This window comes from Danio rerio, chromosome 21 (genome assembly GCF_049306965.1).
Source record: "Danio rerio strain Tuebingen ecotype United States chromosome 21, GRCz12tu, whole genome shotgun sequence".
Taxonomy (NCBI): domain Eukaryota; kingdom Metazoa; phylum Chordata; class Actinopteri; order Cypriniformes; family Danionidae; genus Danio; species Danio rerio.
The window spans coordinates 40,542,545-40,556,251 of record NC_133196.1 but is presented as its reverse complement, the minus strand read 5'-3'; the positions used below and the strand labels follow the sequence as shown (position 1 = coordinate 40,556,251).

General features: G+C 37.8%; 1 protein-coding gene across 1 annotated transcript in view; it reads left to right on the top strand.

Annotated features, from left to right (window-relative positions):
- The window catches only part of dbn1 (drebrin 1), a 178,015-nt gene that overhangs the window by 78,949 nt on the left and 85,359 nt on the right, over nt 1-13,707 (top strand). The gene's annotated exons all lie outside the window — the stretch shown is intronic.

Genomic DNA, 13,707 nt, shown 5'->3' with positions numbered 1-13,707 from the left:
AAGTTGCCGGTTCATTCCGCTGTTGCTACTCCTGATTAATAAAGGGACTAAGCCAAAACGAAAATTCATTCATTCATTTTCTTGTCGGCTTAGTCCCTTTATTAATCCGGGGTCGCCACAGCAGAATGAACCGCCAACTTATCCAGCAGGTTTTTACGCAGCAGATGCCCTTCCAGCTGCAACCCATCTCTGGGAAATATCCACACTCATACACTACAGACAATTTAGCCTACCCAATTCACCTGTACCGCATGTCTTTTGACTGTGGGGGAAACCAGAGCACACGGAGGAAACCTACACGAAGGCAGGGAGAACATGCAAACTCCACACAGAAACGCCAACTGTGCTGAGGTTCGAACCAGCGACCCAGCGACCTTCTTGCTGTGAGGCGACAGCACTACCTACTGCGCCACTGCCACACCTCCAAAAAGAAAATGAATGAATGAATAAAATGTACTCAATAAAAATATATATTTAATAACAATTCCTACTAAATTATATATACATTACTATTGTCATATTTGTGTCATTTATTCGTTTTGACATACAACTTTAAAAATACATATTTATATTCAACTTAAGCTAATGAGCTAATCATTGATTAAATTAACAGTTGGATGTGCCAAAACTTTCTTTACTTAAACAAAGACAACTGAAGTCATTGCATTTGGGAACAGAGGTTCTCAAGCTGAAAGTGTACCTTGGCTCTAGGGGTCAAGCAGTGTAAAATAAGGTCAAAAAGTCAGATCTGAATTTCAATAGTAATGTCAAAGCAATAAGTATGTGTATAAAATGTGCTATATAAATACATTTGCCCTGCCTTGCCAATGCAAAATAGATCTTAATCTAAATTACAGAAATAAAAGATTAATTAAATTAAATTTTAATCTTTAATTAAATTAAAGAAATTACAAAGAACTCAAAAAAAAAAAAAAAAAAAATATATATATATATATATATATATATATATATAAAAAAATCTAAAATTTCAAAATTAAATATTTTAAAAAATAATTAAATAAATGATTTATTCACTCATTCACTTATCTGAATGAAGCCCCTCTCCCTTTCATTCCCTCCTTTGACTTTCTACCTGATGCTACAATAGTTTCATTTCTCAATTCTGTGACATCTACAGTTTTCATCCCAGGCTGCAGAGATTAAATGAACATCTGGTCGTGGGACGGAGGTGATGATAATCCAGCATCAGCCCTAATCAACCGTGAGCTCCAGAACGACAAGTACCGATCTATTTCAGGCCGTTTTTTCAGTATCTTTAGCGCTTCCTCGCTCTTTGAAGTGTTTGTCGTTTCGTCCTGTAATGAGCTTCTTCTTTTTTTTCCTCTCAGTCTGTGTTCCAGTTAAAGCGTCTGTTCTTCAAAACATCAAACGCAGTGCATATATAAATGCACGGGCTGAAGCCTCTCTATAAATGGACAATGTTGTGAACTACATGCTGTCAGGAGATTTCAAGTTTTAAATATTTAATTTATAAACGTAAAATCACAATGACAGATTCTCATACTCAATGGCAAAAATGTAAAATCTGTTACAAGTAATAATATATTTTGTAGTACCTTTAAAAATCCTAATGTGTAACGAATGAGTGTCTAATAAACAAGTATAGGTTAAAAATATACTGGGAGGCTAATAATTCAGGAGGGCTAATAATTCTCACTTCAACTGTACACTACCTGACAAAAGTCTTGCCGCCTATCCAAGTTTTAGGAACAACAAATAATAACTTGACTTCTTGTTGATCATTTGCTTTCAGAAATGGCTTATATGAAAGGCAAAGGCCTCTATATCACGCTTATTTTACCAAAATAAAATATGATCATGTCTTGATTTTGAATTATTTAATTAGGACAGAAAGGTCTGACTTTGCTTAAACAAAAGTCGTGTCACTTAACAGAAATAATGTACAGTATAGAATATAAAGTCATGCTGCAGTGGAAAGAGCTTGACGTACTGCATCCATACATCTCTGCAATTACTTATTTGGATTCATCTTCAATGCCTCCTCCTTCATCTTATCCTAGACATGCTCAATAATGTTCATATCTGGTGACTGGGCTGGCCAATCCTGGAGCACCTTGACCTTCATTGCTTTCAGGAACTTTGATGTGGAGGCTGTGGTATGAGGAGTAGCGCTAGCCTGCCAAAACCCCAAACCATGATTTTTCCTTCACCAAACTTGACTGATTTCTGTGAAAATCTTGGGTTCATTCTGGTTCCAATAGGTCTTCTACTGTATTTGTGATGATTGGGTTGCAGTTCAACACATAATTCATCTGAAAACTCTACCTTCTGCCTCTTTTCCAAATGATCAACTAGAAGTCAAGTTATTATTTGCTGTTCTTACAACTGGGATTGACGACAAGACTTTTGTCAGGTGGTGTATATGTAAATATTAAGAACTAAAACATAAGTCCACAAATAGATACTAGTCTGAGTTAAAGGTTTAATAATAAAATGGCTTGCCATACTTCACATCCAATAATCTCATATGCTTTATATGTTATTGCTTTGGTCACAACCCCCATCAACCCCGTCCCAACCACCACCTGAAAAATTATCATCTTTGAAATTCCATCCAATTTATCATTAAATGCAAACTATGAATTAGATCCACCACTATTTGAGGTGTCATGATAATTTCCTGTATATACAGTGGAGGAACTTTGACGTCAATTTGTATGCAAAAACCCAGACGCTAGCATTTTAGCAGTTCCGGTTCCCTAGTCCCAAAGTCAAAAGGTATTTTCAACGGGATTTCGGTTAAATTGTTTAAATAATGTTCGTGGCTACCACATAAGATAATTTGACATTTTATTCTACAACATAAAACACATCAGTTACATCTCACTCTTGATTTTTTAAATCAGTTATGCTTCTTTAAAAGACGGCTGCTATCAAGTTACTAAATGGAACTACAGGCAGTGTCGGAGACATTATACGTCATTGAGCTGAACTGGTCTGGAACGCAGCTCGCTTGCGTTGGGCATTTGGATTTGTCTGTTATTTAAGTATTGACATGAATAGTGTTTTATAGTTTGTAGTATTTTTCTATTTGGGAATTCATTTTGTGTGTAGATAATATCTTCACTTGTAAAGACCGTCAAGACAGATTCATTTGTTGATCATTTATTTTAATTAAACTATATCATGGGAATACTGCTTACCAGTTTTTATGGGAATACTGCTTACAGCCTGTCTCTGTCCTGCTCTACGTAATGCAAATGTGTGAATAAATGTGTAATAATACACACATATTAACTGTCATTTCAACATGAACGTGATTTTTTTTTCTGAACACATCTAACTCTGTCATAACTGCAATGTTTACACTCCTCCTTAACATTTATAGCATATGTGACTGTAGCACGAGTGGTCTTCAATGAACCTAAACGAGCACATGTCACTCCGCTGCTAGTCCGTTTGCACTGGCTGCCAGTTGCTGCTCGCATCAAATTCAAAGCTCTGATGTTTGCCTACAAAGCGACTTCTGGCCTTGCTCCTTATCTGCTCTAACTTCTGCAGATCTATGTGCCCTCCAGAAACTTGCGTTCTGTGAATGAACGTCGCCTCGTGGTTCCATTCCAAAGAGGGAAGAAATCACTTTCGCAAACGCTCACGCTCAATCTGCCCAGTTGGTGGAATGAACTCCCTAACTGCATCAGACAGCAGAGTCACTCACTATTTTCAAGAAATGACTAAAAACTTAACTATTTAGTCTCCACTTCACTTCCTAATCTGCAATTGCCTCTCTGGATATACCACTAACTGTACCCAAAAATATATATATATATAAAAAAAAAATTTACTAATACTTTCCTTCTTAGACTTTACAGACCTGAAACTTGCCTATAGCACTTATTCATTGTTGCTCTTATAGTTGTGTAAGTTGCTTCCTTGTCCTCATTTGTAAGTCGCTTTGGATAAAAGCGTCTGCTAAATGACTAAATGTAAATGTTAAAGTATGGGCTGCTTTTCGCTGTACTTCATGACAAAAAAAGAATATTGAATGTTGTTCTCTATCCATGATGGAACTTGCAGGCGTATAGACTTGTCCCTCATGCCTTATTTCTGTTGTCTATTACTAAGGTAAGTGGGCTGTATGCACGTGAGCGATACCCTTATTTAGTCTTATGCTAATACTATGTAGGCACATTTTTACATACAGTCTTAAAATTTTTATAACAACCATAAAGCAAAACAAAATGTATTTCCCACGTAAAAAAAACTATCCAAAAGGCAGGTACTGTAGGTCTAAGTGTTTTTACGTATTTTTTTGTTTATAATATGTAGTGTGGATTATAATATAATAAACAGAGAGATTTATTATTCGTCATGGAGCATATTTCCAAAAATAAGCTTTAAGAGTTGTCTGTAGCAGGGTGGAGCTGACGTCACAGGCAAGCACCCCGAAGGCACTGTAGTCCGTTTGTAGCCTAATGTTAGCTTTTCAGTTCTAGCGTTTGCATTTAAGATCCAAAAGTGCTTAAGTTGTATTTTCGTGTGATCATTATCCAGTTGGACAAAACGTGTAAGTGTAATGAACAGTGTTTTAACACAGAGCTTATTATTTGCAATCTTCGGAAAGCCTATTGGAAAATCCTATAGGGATTTTATCGAGGGAACCAGTTTTATGCTAGCAGCCGATTAGCCTACAAGGTGACGTCATAGTTCCTCCACTCTATTACTATTAGTTATAGCACAAAATAAACATTAATAAACAGTTTATGTCTCATCTAACCACTCAAATGTGAAAATACATCAGTAAAACAGCTTGTTAACAACGTCACATTACATTAGATTTACCTCAGAAAAGTCATTTGGTGTCTATAGCTTGTTGGCTTACTAGAGAAATTAGCACTAGAGAAGAGTATTTCTCTAAATATTTGCACTCTATTAGCCTATATATTTTACCAAACCTGTTAGCGACGTCTTAGTGGATGTTTAAATAAATAAAAACAAAAGTGGAGCGTGACAGCCGCTGTCTAAATAATTATATTTCAACAGCAGGTCAGAGTAGAAGCATCATTCTATAATTAGATGTACGATTATTTTGACCCTTATTATATGTATTTTTTTTAGATATACAGACTTATGTGTTTAAAAAGCTGTACAGTACTGTCTGTTCTTCCTCTGAACTGGCTGTTTTGGCCTCTTTTAAATGATGTTATTTTTATTTCCTTTGATAATTATATTTAGGTGGAATCTGCCTCCCACGGTTGATTTGCGATGCACTGAATTTAATTGCATGAGCTCCTCTGTGGCTGGATATTTTGCTGAGCTTCGTTATTCGCAAAGAGGCAATTGCTTCTCAGAGAATGAATTGTGTATGTGTGTGTGTTTGTGAGTGTGTGTGTGAATGTGTGTGTGTTCGTCTTTTTTATACAAGATGTGCTGTGCATTTTATTTTTGATGACTCAACAATAAATTCTATACATTTAATATTTACTTTATGTTAACTTACTGTATTTGTGGACCCAATTCACCTATACTGCATGTCTTTGGACTAGTGGGAGAAACCGGAGCACCCGGAGGAAACCCATGCGAACACGGGAGAACATGTAAACTCCAATCAGAAATGCCAACTGACACAGCCAAGGCTCGAACCAGCGACCTTCTAGCTGTGAGGTGATTGTGCTAGCCACTGCATCACCATGTTGCTGGCTCTGTTTGAATTAAACTGGCGCGATCAAGGCAATGGCTGATGTGTTTGTATTACATTCCGAAGAACTCCGTTATCAGCACCACAGTGGAAAAGGAAAACTACACATGCCAGCATAACCTGACAATATGGACATCAGCCACCATGTTTGTCAGCCTTAAATCTCTACTGTATATACGTTACAATATCAGTTTCAGTGCTTTTCATCAGAGCACACCTGATAATATGTAATGAAATCTCTTATCACAGTCCTGAAGGCATTTTCATTCCCACGTGAACTAAAACGCTGTGACCTTTTGTTTTTTATGTCACAAACGATTCCTCTCCCTCTTCTGCATAACAGGAAAGCAACTTTCAGTTCTGCGTTAAGGGACATGTGCACTCACTTTCGAGAGAATTACCTGTGTCTTGTTTCTCATAAAGCTGAGATGTATTACACATGTGGTATCAGTTTGAGAGGCTGTAGGCAACATTTCGGAAATGTTTGATTGCTTTGGCTTCCTGGAAAAAAAGGGAGTGCTGTCATGGGTATGGGGCAGATTGGACATGGCGACCCTCTGAGAAACAATCGGATTAGTAGCCCCTGCTTAGGCGTGCGGCGGAGTAATTATAATGACATGGTCAAGAATAAATTCCATAGCCCAGAATGGAACAAACTGCAACAGCGCCAAAACTGACCAAATTCCATGCGCATACTTTCTGTTCTTTTGGGATATCTTTTTATTTAGGCATTTATGTATGTCTGCCATGTAATAAACAATGAAGATTGTCACAAGGCTGATTTAGTGTGTTTTACTTATTCACATATTTGAAGGATCCGCATAAGGGAAATAAAGTAAGGAAATTAAATAAAAGATGTATTCATCATATGGTTTGCAGAAGAGAAATATTAAATATTCTATTCAATTATTTATTAGATGCTTTAAAAATACTGACAAACGAGGACAATAAAAGCAGTCAGACTAACAAAAGTGGAGTAATATGTAAATGTTATGACAAGCCCTAAAATTAGCAAGTAAGACTAGGTAAAGGTCTCAAGGTAAAAGTCACTTACATTTGTACCATTTTGGAACCAACCACAATGCACTGTTCACTTGGAGAGCACAAGCTTCTGAAGGGCTTTTAAGTCTAATGTTGTGACTTTAGATGAAGTGGTACAGAGCCAGTGGTTGTTTTTAAGACAAAAATCAGTGCCTCGAATGAGTGCCTTGAATGAGCAGAGTAGACTGATGAACAGAAATGTGACTTGGGCTCTTTTTTGCTTGTTAAAGACCACACTTGCTGCAGTATTCTGAATCAGTTGCATAGATTTTGACGGGAAGCCCTGCTAAGAGAACAATGCCAGGACAAAACAAGAACTTCAGTAAGGAAACTTGTTTAGCATTCCCCAATTGGATGGCCCTAATCCTCCTTTATAAGCCAATTCTGAAGGGTCGGCCAGTACAAACAGTGTAAAGTCCAGTTGATCATCTATTATAAGTCCAAGGTTCCGGCTTGTCATGGGTTGAGTTATGATTGATACACCTAACTGGATGGAGAAGCGATTAAATGTCAGGTTGCCTGAAATCACAAGCTGTCCTGGCTTGGCAAGGTTGAGCTGAAGGTGACGGTCTTTCATCCAGTTAGAAATGTCTGTCAAATTTGTTGACGTGAGCATCTATGGTCAGATCATGAGGCTGGAATGAGTTGCAGAGTTGAGTCTCTTCAATATTGGAGTGATATGAAGCCATCTTTCTGACTGACAGACCCTGCTGATGACTGTAGATTTGATAGATTAGATTTGCGCTGCTGGAAGGCATGCCAGGAAAGCATAGCCATTGTACAGCCAGGACAGAACAAGAACTTTAACAAGGAGTTGTGTAGCATTCCCCAATTGAAAGGGCCTAATCCTTCTCTATAAGCCAGTTCTGAAGAGTCAGCCAGTAGTGATGCGCAAGTCATCCCAGCGGAGCCACGGGTTGGGTTGTGGCGGTTAAAGAAATTGTCATTTTATTTGAGAGGACAGGTCATTAAAAATAAATAAAAAGTGCATGTATGATGCGTGCAATTCTCTATACCCTGTATTAATATTGGGGAATATTTATTGGCATATTTTATTAAGTTCTTTGATAAGGTTACAATATGAAGACCTAGTACATAGAAAAGTAATATTTGTGACATACCCAAGCCATCTTTCTGAATGACATATAGCTAGAAAGAGTCATAGAACTGAGCCCTGAGGCACCCCTGTAGTTAGACGTCGTTTTTAAGGATTTTTACAGCCTATACTAATCTTACATTATGAACTGTATCAAATTGTCTGTTGATTTACAAGACTTTAAGACCTTGAGTATCACTTTCTGATTTGTGTATCCTCTTTTTTTGTACATACATGTCCATAAGGTGTCCAAAGGACATGGATTGTTGTTTCACATTCGAAAAGGAAGCATGTAAGATCAAACAAGAACTTTCACGGTATGTTGACGGACAAAGACAAAAGGGGTGTAGGATCCAAATGCATTTAATGATAATTTTGCAGATAACAGAAAAACAAGACATCCAAAAATCAAAGTAACAATAAACAACCAAAACAAGGAACTACGGCAAGATCAGAACACGGCTCAGGAACAACATACCAACTATAACAAGACTAACCAGACAAGATAGACAAACAAGTGCAGGATGTATAAATAGTCCAAGAAATCAAGACAAGAAACGGAGACAGCTGGGTATGCAATTAGTGTAAGTGGAAGCCGGGTGTGTGCAGGTGGAATGTATGGACTTGTAGTTCTTTAAAACTGTAGTTCGCGACTAGATTTTGATTGTGAACTACAGTGCCACCTAGTGGTCCATGACAGTCATGACAAGAACAATAACAAACTACTCAAGGTGGAAAAATATGGAACCATCAATGGTTGATCTGTTAAAAACAAGCAATTTTTATCACTATTATTCACCTTAGAGAAAAAAAAAACAGTCACTAGACAAGAATGAATCTTTCTTGTGTACATGTTTTTGCACACCATCGATAAATTTGCTCGTCAGTATTTGAACTTTCAACAGTAAAATTTAAACTACACTGTGACTAAACTGAACTTGTAACGATCAACAGGGATCTAAGCACCATAGATCGCTGGAATACATTCACATTACATTCTGCCATGTTATGGACAACATATTCAGCCATGCAACACACGCACACACCTCCTTCAAGTCTCTACTGATTAGACGCTGAAGCTGTTTACGGACTGATTCTCACTGACTATTTAAACAGCACAGACACCCACACAGTTGCTGAGTCTTATATCCTGTAAAGTGAACAAGTTCCCCTTGCTTTGTTTTGTACGGTTATCCCTGTATGCCGCCCACCTCTTGACCTTTTGACCTCTTGCCTGCTATTTCGACTATGACTCTGGATTGCCCATATACAACGTTTTTTTCCTGTTTTGACCACTGCTTGCTTGCTTGACCGACCTGTTCAATAAAGACCTGCATAAGGATCTTCACTCCTTTGTCAGCATCACCATCACTGTTACAGAACTAAACTGAACTTCAACTCTGAAATCTGGACTTTACTAGAACTTGTACGTTAAGCAGCTTTGACACAATCTACGTACATTAAAAAAGCGCTATATAAATAAACATGAATTGAATAGAAATATCAAATAGTATGTAAAAAAGTATTCAGAAATAAACGTTTTCTCATCATTGGAGCCATCAAGCATTCAAGTTACTTGATATGGTTTACACCAAGAAAAAAAGAGCAACACATCTCTAGAGGGTTTTGTAGAGCTAAAATGGCGAGAATGCAGCAATGCTTCATTCACCTAAATGGAATGCTTTAATTAGCGTGGCTCTAGAGTGTTTGTTCACATGATTCCCACCCTACCAGACAATAGAGGAGCCCCCCACTCACAAGCTCCAACAAAACGCGCTCGGCTTCACCATGGGCTCGCTGACGCTCTGAGCCACGTTTCTAGGTCATGAGAGTCTGTTATGAATAATAAAACGAGCCTGCTTTAAATGGAATATTTATAGATGCGCAACAGCAAATGCTGCACCTCCTTCCTGTATTATTTTCCTCTGATATAATTTCTGACACTGACATTTGCGGTGTTTCTCAGTTGCTCATATTTTCCCCCATTTCCTATTCTTTACCGTGGCATTTTCAGCTGTGTGTGTGGGTTTTTTTTTTGTGCACATTATGTTAGCCAGGGGGGTCGTGAGACAGACTGTGAATGAGCCAGGGACCTAATGACTCAAGCTAGGGGCCCTGACAGGAAGGGTGATATTTAGTTGAGGGGAAATGATTGGAGGTGATGAAAGTGCAACTGAATTCGTAAAGGGGAATGTTTGGTGAAGGCGAGGTTTGAGGATTCTGCCCTACATGCTTAATTGTGGGACCACTCAGACGGAAAACAATTAGAGCGTAGTCAAGTAGGTCTATTTTAGTGCTGTAGGCTATATATTTTCCAGCAAACATGTGACTTATTTGCAGCTCCTCTATAATCAACATAATAATTGCTGCATCTAAGCTGCCACATGAGATGGATTGATTCTCTTATCACTTTCTGTATTGGATATACACATACTGTAATGCTTGACCTTGCACCGGGGGTCAGTGTTATTCACATTATTTATATTCTAGGTAATCCATGACATGCACACATTTAAATTTAAATGACTCAAAAAATTGGTGGTGGAGCCACACTACCTGACAAAAGTCTTGTTGTCAATTATCATAAATATTGCAAATGACTTACTGGAACCAGCATGGCTCCAAGATTCTCACAGAAGTCAGTCTGTGAACGTTAGGTGAAGGAAAAAGTTCCTGGTTTGGGGTTACATTCAGTATGGCTGCATGCAAGAGATCTGCAGAGTGGACGGCAACATCAACAGCCTGAGATATCAAGACATTTGTGCTGCCCATTACATTACAAACCACAGGAGAAGGCAAATTCTTCAGCAGGATAGCGCTCCTCCTCATACTTCAGCCTCCACAAGTTCCCGAAAGCAAGGTCAAAGAGGCTCCTGGATTGGCCAGCCCAGTGACCAGACATCAACATTATTGAGCTTGTCTGGGGTCAGATGAAGGAGAAGGCATTAAAGATGAATTCAAAAGTCTTGATGAACTCTAGGAGTCCTGCAAGAACACTTTGCCATTCCAGATGACTTTATTAATAAGTTCTTTCATTGAATCATTGCAGAAGCTCATGGGAGTCATACACAATATTAATTATTTTTCCACTGCACATTGGCTTTATATTCTATACTGCACATTATTTCTGTTAAGTGACACGACTTTTGTGTAAGCAAAGTCAGACCTTACTGTCCTAATTAAATCATTAAAAAATCAAGGCATGTTCATGTTTTATTTTGGTAAAATAAGCGTAATCTAGAGGCCTGTGCCTTTCATATAAGCCACTTCTGATACATAATGGTCAACTAAAAGTCAAGTTATATTTGTTGTTTCTATAACCTGGATAGGCAACAAGACTTTTGGCAGGTAGTATATATTCACTCAGTCTAGGAGTGAATGCAAAACTCACTAGTACACTTTTTTTTTGCTCAGGGTTTCCTCCAAGCAACCCCCAAGCAATGATCTGGAAACAACCTACGGTAGCACAAACTTCAGCATAGACACAAATCAACTTTTTTCTTCCTCAGAAAGTGTAAATATGGAACAGGACTGCACTACTATACATTCTATCTGATACAACTTGTTAAATGTACATATTCATCCATTTGTCTGCAGTTTTTAGCTTAAATATACACTAGATAGGCGACGCAATGGCGCAGTAGGTAGTGCTGTCACCCCACAGCAAGAAGGTCGCTGGTTCAAGCCTCAGCTTTGTCAGTTGGCGTTTCTGTGTGGAGTTTGCATGTTCTCCCTGCGTTTGCGTGGAATTCCTCCGGGTGCTCTGGTTTCCCTCACAGTCCAAAGACATGTTGTAGTGTATGAGTGTGAATGAGTGTGTATGGATGTTTCCCAGAGATGGGTTGCCGCTGGAAGGGCATCGCTGCGTAAAACATTTGCTGGATAAGTTGGCGGTTCATTTCATTGTGGCGACCCCGCATTAATAAAGGGACTAAGCCGACAAGAAAATTAATGAATGAATGAATATACACTAATGAATCAAGGCTTATTTTCATTCAAATATAACCTTTCCTTAATTATAAAGTTAGGTACATTAGAAAATTGAGCTCAAAAACAGTTGAAGAGACAACGAGAAATGGCAAATCCGCTTGCTAAGTGTGACGTTGTCACGATTACCAGCGATCGTATTCCACCAGATCGCTGGTTCTCACTCACAACAACCATGGACTACACTTCCGCCTTTGGACTACATATTCATACATGCACTTTGCCCAGACACACATGCTTACTCATCTAGACTGATTACATTCGCACCACCTGAGGATTGTCAGAAACTGATTGCACTCACTACTTAAGCCCCACGTTCACTTGTTATGTCACAGTAGCTTTACAATGTGTTTCCCAGTCTTGTTATTTTGTGTACCGACCGTTAGCCTTGTTAGCCTCTTTGCCTGCCGCCTGCCTTTCTGACCTCTTGCCTGTATTCGACTGTGATTCTGTATTGACCACCGCTTGCCTGACTGTGAATAAACCTGCATATTGGATCTTACCTCAGTTGTTGGTGTTATACTCCCCGTGGTTACAGACGTCATGCAAAGCGGCTTCCGAGTCCAAGCACTCTATCAAACTGAATGGGGAGGCTCATCATATTTGAATAATAAAAATTGACAAAGCGCTGTAATACTTTCGAAAATCAAGGTCGCAATATCTATAGATATCCATGCTTAATATGGTCAGAAAGTGATACATGTTTTATGAATTGGTAAAATTTTGGTATTTGTGATGCAGCAAGTCCAGAGACTGTTGTGTACACCATGATGTTATATACAATTTACTTTAATGTGTGATATGACTAACAAGGAGTCATAAATGAATATTTTATCAATTCAAATCAGTAGCGGCTTGGACCTGAAATCAGTATTCCATACGTCACGACTTAACAAGCGGATTACACGTTTGGTTTTGGTAACATCATTAGCTAAGCTTAGAGTAGTTTAACATATTTGGTACATTGATTTCAAATGAGAACGATTTATTTATTAGATTTATTTTTTGAATGACAATCACTGGAGATTTAATTTCTGCTTTTATTTTTTTGTTTTGTAGCCTCTTTTTCAACTGTAAACTGCAAAAAATATCTGTACATTAACAGTTTTTTCCATATTTTATGATTCATGTTTTCTTTTTTTGTTTATTTATGCTTTTGAGTTTGAACAACTTTTGACATTAAAAAACTTTTATTGAAATTATTAACTGTTCAAAGTGATATATTGTCTGGTTTTGTAAATCACAGTACATTGTAAAAAAAAAAACTGCTAGAATTTTTTCTTTTATTTTATGAACTTTATTTTTTATATAAAATTTCACAATACAATATAAACAATATATTGTTTTAAACCACAGATATTTACATTAGATGTCGCCTACCCTATCCTTTTGATTACTGAAAGGAGTGCGTCAATAGAGCCGCCATTTTACTACAGGGTACTCCTTTGATATTAATGCAGGAACAGGGTGTAGTGGAGGACTGTGGCCATCCAGAACCAGAAATGCGCATATATCTATAATGAGGAGTTTTCTCATTGCTCAGTACACAAATATATATATTTTTTAATTACAAAAATTATAATTTTACATCAATTTTCTACATCAATGGTTTTGTGATCGCACGGGCATTGCCGACAAAGAGTGCATGTTTGTGTGCATGGAAATGGATTATCCAATCTCGCTGTTAAATTTGATCTAATCCATGTCCAGAAACTCATCCCCTCTCCTGCTTTCACTTCTTATTCTAACGGAGGAATCAATTTGTTTGTGAATGAATCTCTGTTATGAACGACTTGTAGTAATTAGCCGACAATAATACAATTTTCTGGCTCCGCAGCATCTTGTTGTCGTATTTCATTTACACTGTTTGCTGATTTTATTCAACAAAACTAGCAAAAGCCTA